We start from the raw sequence: 14,629 nt of genomic DNA on the forward strand, positions 1-14,629 counted from the left end.
TAGTATTTATTTCCGCTTTGGCGCGCCATACTTGTATAGCGCTATACAAGTGTCCTTGGATAGATACAGTACTGTACTTGTTTTTATAAGCATAACGCTTATAAGCATATGATGAAGGCTTTGATTTACAGATTTCCTAAACATATATACGCCAACCTAAAAAATATTTTTCAAGTCGTTAATTTTTCTCCATTAAATTAAAAAGGTTTGGAGGTGGTCAAGTAAAAAAAGACATTCCACGACTAGCTACAGTCCACTCCTTCTAAAATCTAGACGCTTTTTGAATGGATTCCCGGGAGAGGGGGGGGGTACTTAGGCAAAAATGGATGATGGGTATCTGCGGACGGTAAGGGTCGGTTTTTTCACCTTTCAAAGTCTCTCTAAGGTAAGGGTCGGAAAAACCAGAAAGTTTTAAATTAGTCTCTCTAAGGGTCGGAAAATTCAAGATTTTTAGGAAATTTTTTGATTTCCAGAGAAAAAATTGTAATAAAGTCTCTCTAAGGGTATCACTTTTTTCAAAAATTGAAAAAAAAAATTCAAAAAGTCTCTCTAAGGGTCACCTTTTCAGCAAAAGTCAGTCTCTCTAAGGGTTGGTTTTCGGAGGTCCCGTCCGCACATACCCCTCATTCGCCAACCCTAGTACCCCCCCCCCGGGGGAATGGATTGTTTGCATAATCTCATGGTTGATTGAAATTCGATTGACGTTTTTGCTTACGTTAATTTGTAATTTTTTTCGGTAATTTCCTTAGGTAATTTCCCGCAAAAGTGAAATTTGCATCGTTTGGAAATTCATCACCTTTTTCGACTTTCTTACTAACTTCAAAGGCTTAAATAATGGAATACTATCCAATTAAAACTCGATTCGCGTTTCTATGACTTTTTCCACTTTTTTGAGACCTCTTTTTAAATATTCAGATTGATTTCCAGTGTTAAATTGACGTCTTTCAAACTTTCAAAATTGTTAGAATTTCAATCCAAACCATGAGATTAACCAGGAATCCCATGCTTGTTTTCGTGAAATTCTGGATAAATTACCCTCGGTCAAATTTCGAAATGTTTTAAATTGACCTCGGGAAATTTATCCCGAATTTCCCTTATAACCATGAGATTACTAGTACAAATTTCATAGATCAAGAATTTATTATAGACACTGGATAAACAACGAGCTATATTTTCAATGATTTCTCATGTTCTAGCCTTGTCCGCAGTAATGACATTATTGTTCACTCTCCTTCCTCATTAAACGGTTTTTCGTGAAATTTTAATCATTTTTTTCATTTAACACAGTCATTTCAATTCCCAAATGAAAATGAAGTTTTCTTTAGAGAGGCTAACGCATCAAAATAATTGCTAACTATGTGTCGTTATGACGTTTCAAGTTCGCAAGAAAGCTACGAAGAACATTTTATGTATAAAAATTCGAATGTTGACACCAGAAATTTTCAAACTTTAACCTCAATAAAACCACCGATCCACCACGAGCCTCCAAAATATTTTCATATCACGGTGAAGCCAAGACACTCAAGCCTAATATATATCAATCTTAGCTCTTCTCAGAAAGATGTTATTAGAAAGATATCGCCAACTTAATATTCTGTGTCATTTTACGCCTTTTGTTTGATTTTTCTTGTCTGATGATGTTTTTGTCACACCAGATTTAATACTGTATCCGTTAAGTATTTTAGCATTTATTTCCAAATTTTTGGCGAGTAAAAGTACAAAAAGATAAAGATAGAGGACTTTTTAGAAGTAAGATTATTAATCATTTTTCAAAATCAGAGAACTTCGAGCTGCCATGACAATTGTCCTTTGCGGACAAAGCTAGATCCTCGATTGTTTTCTTAAACAAAAGAATAACAATGCTTCGCTCTGCCACTGTTTTATACGTTGTTTATCCAGTGTCTATATTAAATTCATGGTATATTCTATGTCTGGATGATGCTTTTAGAGCCGAGGGGTAAATCACTTGAAAAAAGGTGTACGATACTTTTTGACTTTTTGAATTTTCATTTGACTTTTTTATTTTTTTTTTACTTTTATTTAACTTTTTGACTTTTTTTTTGACTTTTTTTTTACTTTTTTCAAACTTTCATTTTGACTTTTTCCAACAAATACGCCCACCGCCTTTGAGCGTCCAACATTTTCCGCCCAAATCTGTCTAAAAACACCAACCGCCAATAAATTTTGCTCCACCCATCCGCCTCATTCAAGAAACTTTTTGACTTTTTCAAGACTTTTTTTGACTTTTATTGACTTTTTGACTTTTTTCTAAGAATTTTTGACTTTTTCTTTGACTTTTTGACTTTATTTTTGACTTTTTGACTTTTTCTTTGACTTTTTGACTTTTTTTTGACTTTTTTTTTTTGACTTTTTTTTGACTTTTTTTTTGACTTTTTGTAGAGGTGTACGATAATTTTTCGAGTGATTTACCCCTCGTTTAGAGCTTAAGCATACACGAGCCTGACCAAAAGGGGCAGACAGCAGACAGCACTTGCTTATTAAAAAAACTTGTAGCAGACTCCCGGTTACTGAAGCTCCAAGGGGAGTAAGAATTTGCTTCGAATAACCGAGAGTTCGAATAACTGAAAGATTCGTTTTCCCACCAGATTTTCAACTTAACCTTAACGGGGAGGACTTTTATGAGTGAATTGAAGCATTGTGGTTAAGTTGAGCACTCGTTGAATGTAATAAACACAAAAAATTTTACTTTTTGAAGAAATAATAATGTTGAACAAATTGTTACCAGGTTTCAAAAGATGAAATTTATACAGAAAATGTTGGAGAATATTGAACTTTTGAAGAACATTGCTGAACCTGGAGAGTTTAAATTTAAATAGACATGAATATTGAAACCTGATTTTTTGAAGAAAAAAAGTGTTTCAATCACAGAAAATCAATATTCTTCTTATTCGACGATCTCCCAATAGGAAAAATTCGAATAACTGAGGGTGATTTAGCCTATAATTGGCCTAAGGGGAATAGAAATAGCTTCAAATAACTGGAAGTTCGAATAATCGAGTGTTTTTGACTTAGTGAGTTGGGTAGGCAGATCCAAAGATAACGCCGTCTCACCTCGTTCGAGTAACCGAATTATTCGAATAAATGCAGAGTAATATCTACATGGATTTTTAACGTTTTCCAAACTGTTTGGGAGAAACACAAATTTCCAACCCAAAAAGTCTAGTTTTCCAAGAAACGCTCAATCTTAGAAAAATATAATTTCCACATGGATTTTTAACGTTTTCGAAACTGTTTGGGAGAAACACAAATTTCCAACCCAAAAAGTCTAGTTTTTCAACCCGAGGTATCAAATTTACAAAAATATGTATTTTCACATTGATTTTTGACCTATTTTTCAATTCCCAAACTGTTTGGAAAGTAAAAATTTCCCACCCAAAAAGTCATGTTTTCCAACCAGCCTTGGAAAATTGTCATTTCGATATGGGTTTTTTTCACTTGATTTTTCACGGGCATTGGTTTATTCTACAAAACCTATGGGTAATTTACGTTTTCCAAATCAGCTTAAGGCAATCGCTCAAATTTCCAACCTTCAATTATAAAACCAAAATTTCCAACCTTGGAAATCGAAAATTTTTTCCTGTGTCACATACCCGGTAGGATTTTTCCAGCCAGTGAGGATAGAAGTAATAGACTGAAACTCGATGGACATTGATATTCCCATATTTTTTTATGGCTGGGGATTTGCAATTCTTTTGTTTTCAAGTCAGAAAAGTCAGTGTGGAAAAAATAGCATAAAATTTTGCAGTGAGGATTGGTTTATTTGATTATCTTCAGTAGGGACAAAAATTGGAGGATAATTTTCCACCGGGGACGATATTTTCGAAAATTTTTCCAGTGGGAAGGGGTCCCAGTGGGTCTGGGAGAAAGAAGGGGATGTAATAAGGATCAGAATATAACCTAAAACCCATGAAGGATAAACCCCTCCTAAATAGCATACCGTAGTCATTCTAAAAATAGACATCAAAATTGCTATTTGTCCGAGTTTTAATTCCATCATCCCTTGCATTGATTGCTTTTGCAAGTCAATTACACTTATTGACAATACAAAAGTAATAACTTACACGCATTACGAATCAATATGAAAAGGATTGTGGGATTGAATTTCGCTCAAATATTTAAAGTAATCATCATGACGTTTGCATACCGATGTGCTATTGAAATACCCGTTGAAATTAGCCGTAGATATCGGCTCTATGTACAGACAAAAAATCGAATTTCTCGCCCGAGCTAAAAGTTTTGAAAAACGAGAAAATAACAAAAAAATTTACAATATTGTATCTAAAGGATAATCAGATGGTTTGAGATATTTTGCCGCACAAACCTTCTGGGGTCCTGAGTAAGACCCGGAAATATTTTTGTCTAACTATTTTCCTAAGTCGAGATATCACTATTTGAAATGGTTTCCTAAATGGTTCTTACGTTGAAATTCTATTGTTCTGTTACTAAAAGTAAAAAGCTTATAACTTGAATATTTCGACTTTAGAAAATAGTTACACAAAATTATTTTCATAGGTTTTGCTCATGACAATGGAATGAAAACACACCAAATATCTTATACTATTTGATTATCCCTTTAATTTCGTACCCAGGTCTAATTGCATCGCTTTTGGAATTTACCGATGGATATTGATATCGCAAGCGTTATTAGAATCGTCAAAAAGAAGGGACTAGATAGAAGTTTCATCTATTATTTTCACCAATTGCACTGTTCTCTAAATGTTTTAATCAGTCCCGCATAAACTCCATCAACATACGATTTTAATAATGGATTAGATAATTTCAGCGGATGTGTGAATGAAGTGTTTATGTTATGGGTGTCAAAAAATGCTTTGCCACTCCAATAATCTTTCGAGTACCCTACAATATCATTGTAATAGTTCCCATTCAGATTAATGAAATTTTCCTTCAAATCCAAATAATGCGTGATCGATGGTACTGCGATTTCCAAAAAAACTTTTTCACGGTTGTAGATATTTCCAATGATTTTAAACCCTTGCGAATGAATTGCTGGAATATATATTAAATCTGAGCGACCGACAACGCATACAATTTTTGTGTTTTCAAAATTAACATTCCGTTTAAAAACTTTTAAAGCTTTTGTAATGAATGATGCGTCCGTATTTCTTGATTCTCCTGGTATCAATTGGCTAACGGAACCATTGTTGATCTTCCTGAAGACATTCTCGCACCTTTTAGCACCATCAAATCCCTTAAACCAACTCCAATTTGGTGGTTCATAACCAAGTCGATGAATGAATCTTTTATGAATTCGTTTTCCAAGCCATACTTTATGAGGGTCTGCATTGAAATTCCAAAAATTTAAAATAACGTCATCGTTGCTATAAAGATATCCAACAAAACCAGTTGGATATTTTTCAATCGCTCTGATGAGACACACATAGCCCTGGTACCCACGATTCTCTTGTACCACAAGTAAATCAGCCTCGTAAGTTTTATTTTCCTTTGCACCACAAAAAATGACTTTCTTGAATAAGGGTTCATAAGCTTTTTCAATGTTGGTATGTTCTTGTAGTGTGGGAAATTGAAGTTTATAGCAAGTAGCATCTGTGGTAAAGTATGCTTGTGAGTGCATTTCTGATTGTACTTCACCAATGGTTCACCTGTTAAAGACGAGAAGACATATAAGATAAACCTCGGGACATAACAGAAGCGTCCATAGATGAAGTTTACTTACACAGTATTTGCTGTTCTTTGAGAGAAAGAGATTTTTTAATGCCGATAGACAAGACAGATATAATGGAAGGTCTATTCAAAGTTTTTATGCAAAAAAAAAAAAGATTTCAGACAGCAGGAGGTGCAAACTCAAGAAATGCAAATGAAATAACAATACAGTATACAAAAACAGGGACAACAACATACAATGAAAGGTTATGGATAAAATTGAAGTAAAATCTTTCTTGTTATAGAAAAAAATAGAAAGATGGGCGCTTGGCGTTTTTCATGCCGAAAACAAACATCCTAAAATGCCCAAAATAAATACCTTTAAAAGAACGGAAGAAAAATATCCCAAAGATCCAAAATGTGGATAAGCCAAATAAAAGAATAATTTTGCTCTTATGAATTCTGAACTTCATTACTGCGCTAACAACACCAACTGGCATTGGAAAATATCAATCAACTGTAGATAGTTTTTTTTATTTTACAGTATATCATGAAGGTAATAAAGATATAGATGGAGAGAAAACGTCTCGGTAATGACCTAAACGATCGTTCAAATCTTTTATAAATCTATTCAAAGCGGCTTTTCTTTGATGTACCATCATTGGAAGCAAAAAAATCCGAAATGTAAATTTATAAGAACAGAAGTGAGAATGTTATCCTGATTGAAATAAACTTATTATGCAAAAAGTTCTTGTTCAAACGCGATACAAAAATAATTTTCTCAAAGTCAGGTTACAAAAGTTCTATGATGATTCATATCGATGTATTTTTGGGCGAACACAGTGCTAATTTGAGTGTTTCAGCACATTTTCCTTGAAAAATTTCTTCACTAGAAATCTTTACGTCTAAAAGGGAGGGGGGCTTTCAAATTCTGATGGATGATTAATTAAAAGGTTACCTAATCGTAAATATAGAATTCTTTTTGAAATTTATCGATGATTTTATGAGAGGGGACCCTTAGAAATATAGGATTTTGTGCTTGTTACGGCAACCTTTTTCTTATTTTGATCAACAAAGTTATTATCTCACAATAGAGTTGTTAAAAATCCAACATCTTTTTATTCAGTTTTTTATGAACTTAAATATTCCCACGAGTATACCCAAAATTAATCATCTTATTCCTAAAGCAACCAAACAGCTGTTTGCTTCCGATGATAAATCAGAATAGAACAAAAGGCATTGACTCTCCATCTATATTTTTATTACCTCCATGAGTATATTGAACACACTTTCTCACTCGTAAACCAAGATTGCATTCGGGTGGGTTTGGTCGTGTTCAGACCTGAAAGTTTAAGTTTAAGGTTTAAAGGGACATTACAGTAGTAAAATGTAAACATTGCGCGAACCACGTGTCATTAAAAAGAACAATTAAAATCACGTGTTCAAAACAAACTTGTAAAACAATTGAACAATCAAAATTAGCCATATTTGGTTTGATTTTTTATTTTGACATGTGACATTTGTTTTGATTTTGTATTCGCTGCATACAGTTTGTTTACAAATTTCGCAAGTACTGTTATGTCCCTTTAAATAGTACTTTGCTGATATGGGAATTAAATTATAATCACTTTTCTTTTGTCATCATCGATTGGCGATCTCGAGGAATCTCCTTTCCTAACTTGAAATCATGTCATCTTCTCTCTTGAGATACTTTGAAACAAAAAAGATTTCAGGGAATCCCTCTGCAAAACGCTAATTCGTGTTCGTTGAAGCCATTACTGCTAGAGATGCTCCGAGCGTCTCTAAGTCATAAATTTCATGTCTTTTTTCTTCATTTACAAAAGGAGCATGCTTTTCACTTGCGAATTCTGATTTCGTCTATTCAGAGAAATGTAACGAAATCATAAAAACTTTTTTTTTAAACCAGAGGGTGATTCCTTTTTAAACTTTGGTTTAACTAATGAGAAGCGTGCCGTTAAATACAAAAGGAATATAAAAGAAACATGTAGACCTAATTGCTTTAAACCTTGGTCTGAACACGACCTTTATATCTAGGAATCAGAATCTAAAATCAATTAAAAAATACATTGGAAATAGTACAGTTTCTTTATATTTCATCCCAATTTCTTCATAATTCATTCTCGCTAAGCTTTCTCATTGGTTGAAATTTTATCACAGAATACAGATATGGGTCGTGTTCACACTGCAGACCTTCCTTAATTAAAATGTAGTTAAGAGAATCCTTTGTTGACTATAATACAGAACGTGCATTTAACAAAGAGTCGAACGCGTAGTATTGTAACTTTTAATCGATCTTCCTTGATTAAAAGTCGTAAGCTCTATTGTCTTAAAGGTAGAGTAGAGGCTTCCCTTAAAACAAAAGATTTTATTGAGGAAGATACATTAACATGAACAAAAGGAGCGTTTCGTGCAATAAAGTATATTTTAGTAAAACAGAAAAGATAAAAAAGAGAGAAAAAATGTAAAAATTGAATCATATGAATCAGTGTTGTTGATGCGCGAGGACGATTAATCTCAAAACTTCCAAGAAAATGGAGTACAATCTCTATAATCAATACGTTTACGAATTTCGAATGACTTAAACATGAGATTATCAATGAAAAAATGACCAATCAGAAGGCTTAAGCAAAATCAATTATCTGTTACCAATCGAAGAACTGTGATAAACCAGTGTATTCATTTATCATAAATCTCTTTGTTTGTTGTTAATGGATTTAATTTAGGAAGGTCTGCAGTGTTAACACGACCATGGTTTTTCTATGGTTTTTTGCGAAGTGTAGCTTGATTAAAAAAATCATTTGCGTAATTTCCATTTAAAAAGATCATCATCAAAATTGTATTCCAATTTTTTACGGATTTAAAATGAATTGGAATTTCAAATCTTCCATGGATTTTCTCTTCATTACGTTCATTGTTCTAAGAGGTACCCAAACCAACCTCTTGAAACAATGGCCTAAACGAGAGGAAGATCGACTACGTTTAAGAATACGTAAAAGTGATTTAGAGCTTTTATTTCGTTTATGTTCTGAATTGTTATCGACATGGGAATTGTTAATCGATTCTCTCCTACAGATGTAAACCCACCTATTATCTTAAATGCTATTGCAAAAAAATAAATCTACAAAGATATTCTTTCGGACACCACCCCCCCCCCAATTTCTGGTTAGAAAAACTCTGCAAACTTGGTTTTGTCTTTTCTCAAAGTGGCTGTACCGCAGCACTACTATCGGAAGTTTGGTCATTTTGGCACATATGATTGTTTAGAGAATTTTTGGATAGGCTTAGGTAAGTACGGAATGACTCCAATTTCTTCTGTAACGAGTAATTTTTATCTAGTCTTGGTCAGCCCGCTGCGCTTTTAAATTTGTTTGATATTCCGATGGGGATCGGTGTTGAAAAAAAAAACCTGAAAAAAAACTCTACAGTTCTTATTCTTTGAATGTTTATTGCGTCTCCTTCAACACTGATTTCCATTCTGGGCTTCTTTCCGACGTATTTCAGATTTTAGTGTTACCGTGGACTCTCCATAACTCGAACCTCAATAACTAGAATACCTCTTTAAAACAAAAAAGTTTCCTCTTCCCTTCAGTTAACAATGCCTTAAATAAATACAGTCAGTCTCCTTAACTCGACATTTCAAAGATTCGAATAATTTCGCTTTCTCAGTGTATGTTCGAGTTATGGAGACTCCTATGTCAACTCTGTAGAATGTAAGAACAATTACCTTTCAAGTCTTAAATATTTTTTTCACTGCCTTCTCTAATTAACTTGTTTGGAGTATATTTTTATAAATTTCAAATAAATTCTTAGAAAAATAGGACCAAATAACACACATTTCATTACAAGAACTGATTTTCAAATGTTAAACTTTGAATGCTTACTGTCACCTCAATACTGCTGTTTTCTCAAATGAAATTTTCACAGAATACTGCTTGAATATTTATTTACTAACACCAAAATAATATCAGGAAGGCATTTCAAGGCACTTGATTTTCTTGAAGTTCTTAAAGCTTTAATTTATACGTTTTCAACTTGTTCAGTCAAAAAATATCTTCAATAAACTTTTAATTAATTAGTTAATGAATCGAACATCTATAACATAAATGATATTTTGAGAAGTACTTTAGGCTTCAATGGCCAAATATTAAGAACATTTTAAGGCTTTGCAGTCTCTAAAAGTCCGATTTCTTAGGAAAATAGACAAAAATGCTCAAAAAATAGTGAAAATAAGAAAATGTTAAGATCATTTTAAGGCTTAAAACTCAAAAAGTTAAGAATATCCGAAGGCTTCAAAAATTTTGGATGTTCTTATAAGAAAAACGTGTATGACGAGGAATACCAGGAAAAATTAGGTACTGACTGCCTAAAGATGCAGGTGATAAACCATGGCAACAAAAATCAACAAATAAAGCAATCCTTATCATAGTTTACACAACTTCTCGAATGAGGCGGGCGTAATTTGGATGACGAGGGCGATTTACCCTCTGATAAAGCACAAACGTAGAGGAACGTGCCTCAGAAAAGCAGAGAAAATCCGATTTAATGAGGATAATTGGAATCAACCCTCATCTGTAGCTGATAAACAAACAAACAATGCTATTTTAGAATGTTTGTCAACTACCAAAGATAGATAAACATTTTTGTATCTAAACAACAAAAGTTGGGCGAACATGATCTAATCATTGGCAGGAATGTAAAGAATTCGATTAAAGATGGTTATTTCTTCATCGAGTTTATGTTTCAGAATATTCAAAATAGATGCTCCAACACAGGAGAAATTCAAAGTGCCAGAAGGTACACGAATTAAAGTCTATGCTACTTTACGTCAATGTGCTCTAAGGAAAATACTCTTGAATACAATTATCTCCGTAGCTCTTATGAAATGAAGACAAAATAAAGCGGTAATTAAAAAAGGATGTGCGTGTGTAAGATGTTTAAGATTTGTAACAGTGTCACAAATTTCTATTGAAATCCCAAGGGAGGGCAGAAAAAGAAATTCGTTTGTTCCCCAGCTTTAAAATTCCAGTGAGGTGGTTTTAGAGTGCAATTTGTTACATTAGATTTCGAATAGAGATGAAATCAAAGTGAATATTCCAGTGGGGCTGAAATTGAAGGGTATTTCTCCCACCTGGGGCCAAATTTTCCAGAAGGGCTGGGGTCCCAGTGGGTCTGTGACACAGGGGTGTACTTAATTTCCAATACTTCTGTTGGCTCCATAAGTCTTCATCACTCGATAAAGAAAATTTTTTTTTGCTCATCGATTGACCGTAAAGAAAATTCAAAGCCTATGAAACCATGCAACGGTGTCAAAATTTTGCTACTTTTTACCTAAAGGGAACTTTCGGGAAATTTTCTCGGTAACTAATTTTCACGGGAATTAATTTTCGCGCGTCTATCACGAAATGCAATTTTTACTTTTTCGCGGTGTCAACCGCGACTATTAGTTCCCTAGAGGTAGTGAGAAAGTCCAATACCAGAGTAAGCAGTTTGACTGTTGTATGAATGAAATATCAAAACTTCTTACAATAGTTTCCTTCTACTTGATAGAAAATAAAAACGCATGATTTATATGATTAGCGCTGTATATCTTATCAAGAGAATTGTCCAAGATTGGTTAGTCATATCGTAGATGCAGGTGATTTCATAACACTGTTATATTGAAATGAGACAGGGGCGAAACACTACTTGTTAGTGCTCCTGAAAGTCAAATTCTTTGATTCCCATGGGAACAGGAGCGTTACCAAGTACTGATTAATGCATCCTTATTACCAACACCGGATTTTCTTTAAGTGGTAATTCAAACGAATTAATTAATCAAATTCGTTAATTAAACCACCATGTTACACTATTCATAATGATAACAAAATAGAGGTAAGGACCCGGAACTGGAAGTGTGTTCTTTGGTTAAAGTCATGTCAACTAAAGTCGTTTATAATCGATGCGATGCAATAATACATGTGATAATATTTCCAAAATGGTACTTCGCGCCCCTCTGCTTGATGCTCAGCAATTAAGAGAAGGATCAAGGCTAAGTGAAGCAATTCCTCACCTTCGGCTAGATAGCTATCGAAAGAGGAGCCTTCGGGTCGCCCCCGACTGCGGTCGCAGACTTACTTTATGATAGACTAAAGTAAAAAAATTGGAAATGGGAAATAAAATTGTCATTTTGGACACGAACTGCAACTAACCCAAAATGATGAGAACCATACTCGAGGAAGAAGAGGAAAAAACCGAAGAGAACTTCCATTCAGCAGAAATTTAATTGTGTTTTGTAAGTGATTTTAATTGCTGCCTGGGAAAATCGAGAAGTTTCTTGAGACATCTAGCATAGAAGATTCGGTAGTGTAAGTGAAAAATTTATAAACATCCTTATGACGTATTAGAGTTATAATGAATATATCTCATTAGTCTGTGTTGGTGTCTACCATCAAGCTTTTTGTAAGACATAATAAACATCAGTCACGAAACTGAGATACCTCTTGAAAAGGCGTTCGAGAGATCAAAAGCATCCCACAGTTTTTTCTCATCTCCAATGGCGAGTTGTACTTTTTGACTTGCTTTAAATGATAAATAAGCTAAAAATAACTTTAATTACACAGAATTATGTATTGAAATGGTTTCGTCATCAATATGTAGCAAATTATTACATACGATGACACTATTCTTTCAAGGATTAAACTGCTTCTCTGGTATTTAGTTGTAAATGATGTCACATAAGTTACCAGTTGGGTCCCAACATATCTATACCTCAAAATATTCGCGGCAGCAGTTTAATTCATTCATTCATTCAAATATTTATTTCATATTAGCTAGTATTTGATCGTAATCGATGTTACTAGTAGGTATGAAGTGTCCTAACATTGCAGTAAAATTTATTCATTTATTCGCGACCGACTTGATTGTTTTCCAAGCGGCTGATTTCTGGAACACCTCCATTATCCCCTGTGCCAGACCCGATACTTACAGAAACTTCAAAGTTCAAGAACTTAAGGAATTTCTAGGTCCCACTGTTGTATTTGTTGAAGTTAAGTTTGAAATATGCATTTTTATAATTATAAGCCTTCAGATGTTCTTAATTTTTGATTTTTTTGTCCATTTTCCTAAGAAATAGAGTCTGCAATGTCTTAAAATATTCTGAACTTGTTTTTTAATATTTTGGCAATCGAAGCCTTTTGTTCTTACATAGTTTGTTCCTATTAAAAAAACGTATAGGCAAGGAGTATGGATTTGAGGACTTAATAGAAACTAGGGATGTGGGTCACAATTTGCTAATGATGACCTATATGTAAGGATTGGCAATCTTTCGATGTGTTGTACAATTATCTTTAGCACGAAGTTTTCAAGTGTATGTCAAAAAGAGTTCGTGTTTGCGGGTTATCTAAACTTCTCTAAGTTGTGAATTGTGAAGAACGTCACGCGTTATAACATCAATACTTCCTTTCACATTTTCGATATTTTTCGCGAAAAAATGTGCGACTTTGAAACTTAGTACGGACTGCTCAATGGAACGTTTGCAAAATCTCTTCTCGTCAAAATTGATGAAATTTCTAAAAAAGTATGTTCTGAGTAATAGCACCAGTTTGACACAAAGTTGTCAAAACAAAGTTTTAATCAGTGGCTAAATTGCATGATTGTGTGTGCATGAAGGTGTATTCACACGCGAGTATTGCTTAATTTCACCAACATCCGTGTGTTATGACGTGATAAACCAGTCACACTAAAGTAAACCGCTGCAGATGAAAATTCCTAATGAATTTGTAAAATGAAATGTGATCTATGTCAATATAAGTTGACAGGTACAACCAATCGAAATGACAACCCATAATGTAATCAATATTTAACTACCTACACATGGTCACTAAAAAGGAAATACTTTGAAAGGCTGGATGAATTTGAGACTCCCGGGTTGGAGTATATAGTGACGGAGTTGTTTACAGAGTGTTTACTCCAAACTCTACCACCGCTATTTTTTCAATTTACTGCCAATAACGACTGTAAACTGTTTACTATCTATTTAAAAAATGGTAGCATCGTATAAATCTGTCCTAGCCCTACCGACAAAACATACATAAACGTCATCATCAAGTGTTAAGAAGGTGATGAGGGAAGCCTTTCAAGACAACCACGGAATTGAACAAAATCATTAAATAGCCTACACTCGTTAACAGCAGGCTAAAGGCTAGACTGATGATGCAATTAGAAAGTAAGAGTAACATTTTGAAACGAAGAGGCGCATAAGAGTGTCAATCTTAATATTCATTAAATCTCTACAGAGTATCAACAACTAGCCCTAAATCGTCTTACACAGTTTAACAGCAGGCTGGTGTCTCGAAATGATGATTGCAGTAGAAAGCAAGAGTAATATTCAATGAAGAAGCGGTCCAGTAACACCCCCTATCAAAATCAATTTTCATTTTATTATCAAAAGTATCCACAGTAGCAAACATTAATTGTCATGAACTAGCCCACGATAGTCTTACACAGCTTAACGGCAGGCTAAAGAGTCTGATGATATTATAAGAAAGCAAGATTTATCATTCATTTACAGAGGCGGTATGCAAAAAATCTCTCTAAAAATATCAAAAAGGATAGTATAGACTAGCCCACGCTCAACTTGTATATATACAGCTTAACAGCAGGCTAGAGTCTGGACCGAATCAAAACCTTTGAAAGCTCGGGTAACATTTTTGGAAATGAAGAAACGTTATAATAGCTACCTTCAATTACATTAATTACTTCAATCAACAACCCCACTTAGCAGATAAGTTTGCCATCAGTGTCATGAGGCGATACAAGTGGGTTGGGTATATGAGAAACCAAGTAATAATTTCTTCGACTTGGGCAAAAGCTTCACATTCAAAGAAAAATTCAGTCCACCTACAGAATAACATCTAATTTTGAAAATATGGGCTCATTCCCGCAGAGTATCATATTTTTAGAATTGAGATTTCAATCTTCAGTTTTT

The 14,629-nt window shown here is 34.0% G+C and overlaps 2 protein-coding genes and 1 pseudogene across 2 annotated transcripts in view; all 3 read right to left on the reverse strand.

The window, feature by feature from the left end:
• The window catches only part of LOC136810677 (protein inturned-like), a 101,302-nt gene that overhangs the window by 65,066 nt on the left and 21,607 nt on the right, over window positions 1-14,629 (reverse strand). The gene's annotated exons all lie outside the window — the stretch shown is intronic.
• The window catches only part of LOC136810678 (WD repeat-containing protein 36-like), a gene marked incomplete in the record, with an annotated part of 49,598 nt that overhangs the window by 27,914 nt on the left and 7,055 nt on the right, over window positions 1-14,629 (reverse strand).
• On the reverse strand, window positions 4,694-6,184 carry LOC136810680 (uncharacterized; annotated as a pseudogene).

This window comes from Clytia hemisphaerica, unplaced genomic scaffold, assembly GCF_902728285.1.
Source record: "Clytia hemisphaerica strain Z4C2 unplaced genomic scaffold, Clytia hemisphaerica genome assembly, whole genome shotgun sequence".
Lineage (NCBI taxonomy): Eukaryota > Metazoa > Cnidaria > Hydrozoa > Leptothecata > Clytiidae > Clytia > Clytia hemisphaerica.